This window comes from Pan paniscus, chromosome 1, assembly GCF_029289425.2.
Source record: "Pan paniscus chromosome 1, NHGRI_mPanPan1-v2.0_pri, whole genome shotgun sequence".
In the NCBI taxonomy this organism is placed as follows: Eukaryota; Metazoa; Chordata; class Mammalia; order Primates; family Hominidae; genus Pan; species Pan paniscus.
This window is the reverse complement of record NC_073249.2, coordinates 92769119-92771765: the sequence shown is the minus strand read 5'-3', so window position 1 is coordinate 92771765 and position 2647 is coordinate 92769119. Positions and strand designations below refer to the sequence as shown.

The 2647-nt window shown below is 49.8% G+C and overlaps 1 pseudogene; it reads left to right on the top strand.

Moving 5' to 3' along the window:
• Positions 1-227: 227 nt before the first annotated feature.
• On the top strand, positions 228-2647 carry LOC100967232 (keratin, type II cytoskeletal 8-like; annotated as a pseudogene).

Below are 2647 nucleotides of genomic sequence, written 5' to 3'. Positions count from 1 at the left end.
AGATGAAAATCTAGTGAGACATGCCCTTCACTCAAAGTTGTATTTGCCCTGAGAGCCATTTCCAATCTTCCAAACTAAGCTGTATTTTTGGTGATGACATGGGGCTAAGGTGACAAAAATAAAAACCCAAGACCTGCCAAAGGTGAGGCTCTGATAAGACACGTCCATTTTAAACCAGAATCTCAAAGGGCTACACCCTTAGGTGTAGATCAAAACAACAAATATGTTCAAATCTATGAATTCCTAATGACAAAAACAACGGCAATAAAGCAAAGTAAATTGGTTACTTGGAGGATGCTAGGGAACCAGTTTAATTTTTTTTTTTTTGAAAACTGGTAAATACAGGAAATAATCATATATGTATTCTGTCTTTCCTATATAAACTGCACTACGGGGTAACTAATAAAAGATGAAGGGGACCAAGAAGCAGCTTCTCCGCTCCTTCTAGGATATCCGCCTGGTTTGGCCCGCCTGCCTCCACTCCTGCCTCCACCATGTCCATCAGGGTGACCCAGAAGTCCTACAAGTTGTCCACCTCTGGTCCCCAGGCCTTCAGCAGCCACTCCTACTCGAGTGGGCCCAGTGCCTGCATCAGCTCCTTGAGCTTCTCCCAAGTGGGCAGCAGCAGCTTTCGGGGTGGCCTGGGTGGCGGTTATGGTGGGGCCAGCGGCATGGGAGGCATCACCGCAGTCATGGTCAACCAGAACCTGCTGAGCCCCCTTGTCCTGGAGGTGGACCCCAACATCCAGGCCGTGTGCACCCAGGAGAAGGAGCAGATCAAGACCCTCAACAACAAGTTTGCCTCCTTCATAGACAAGGTACGGTTCCTGGAGCAGCAGAACAAGATGCCGGAGACCAAGTGGAGCCTCCTGCAGCAGCAGAAGATGACTCGGAGCAACATGGACAACAAGTTCGAGAGCTACATCAACAACCTTAGGCGGCAGCTGGAGATTCTGGGCCAGGAGAAGCTGAAGCTGGAGGCGGAGCTTGGCAACATGCAGGGGCTGGTGGAGGACTTCAAGAACAAGTATGAGGATGAGATCAATAAGCGTACAGAGATGGAGAATGAATTTGTGCTCACCAAGAAGGATGTGGATGAAGCTTACATGAACAAGGTAGAGCTGGAGTCTCGCCTGGAAGGGCTGACTGAAGAGATCAGCTTCCTCAGGCAGCTGTATGAAGAGGAGATCCAGGAGCTGCAGTCCCAGATCTCAGACACATCTGTGGTGCTGTCCATGGACAACAGCCACTCCCTGGACATGGACAGCGTCATTGCTGAGGTCAAGGCACAGTACGAGGAGACCGCCAGCCGCAGCCAGGCTGAGGCTGAGAGCATGTACCAGATCAAGAATGAGGAGCTGCAAGAGCCTGGCTGGGAAGCACGGGGATGACCTGTGGCGCACAAAGACTGAGATCTCCTAGATAAACCGGAACATCAGCCGGCTCCAGGCTGAGATTGAGGGCCCCAAAGGCCAGAGGGCTTCCCTGGAGGCCGCCATTGCAGATGCCCAGCAGCGCGGAGAGCTGACTATTAAGTATGCCAACGCCAAGTTGTCCGAGCTGGAGGCCGCCCTGCAGCGGGCCAAGCAGGACATGTTGCGGCAGCTGCGTGAGTACCAGGAGCTGATGAACGTCAAGCTGGTCCTAGACGTCGAGATCGCCACCTACAGGAAGCTGCTGGAGGGCGAGGAGAGCCGGCTGGAGTCTGGGATGCAGAACATGAGTATTCACACGAAGACCACCAGCGGCTATGCAGGTGGTCTGAGCTCGGCCTATGGGGGCCTCACAAGCCCCAGCCTCAGCTATGGCCTGGGCTCCAGCTTTGGCTCTGGCGCGGGCTCCAGCTCCTTCAGCCGCACCAGCTCCTCGAGGGCCGTGGTTGTGAAGAAGATCGAGACACGTGATAGGAAGCTGGTGTCCGAGTCCTCCGACTCCTGCCCAAGTGAACAGCTGAGGCAGCCCCTCCAAGCCTGCCCCTTCTGCGCTGCCCCAGAGCCTGGGAGGGAGGCCACTATGCAGGGTAGCACTGGGAACAGGAGACCCACCTGAGGCTCAGCCCTGGCCCTCAGCCCACCTGCGGGGGAGTTTACTACCTGGGGACCCCCCTTGCCCATGCCTCCAGCTACAAAACAATTCAATTGCTTTTTTTTTTTTTTTTGGTCCAAAATAAAACCTCAGCTAGCTCTGTCAAAAAAAAAAAAAAAAAAAAAGGTGAAGGGGAATTTATCCTTATAGGTGTATTCTGTCTAATAAATCAATATATGATGTAATTGGGATATCAGTATTATATAACTTCCAGTGAACTAATGGATTGACCATAAATTAGCATAGAGAGACTACTATACACTCTACACAACACTATCTATGAAGTTATCTTACTAAAAGGATACCATTAAACTGTAATCATCAAAATGCAGACTATGGGGCCTCTGTAAGACAATCAGGTTTCTTTAACAAATGAACTGCCAGAAAAAAATTATATTTATATTTTTATATACGTGTGTATGTATATACATATACATATGTATGTAAAAATCACACACACAGAGAAAGAGAGAGGGAGAGTGAGCAATATGGAGGGTGAACCTATAGATAAAAGGATTAAAAAGATATAATCTGATCGTAATGTATGCACCTTATAAATACT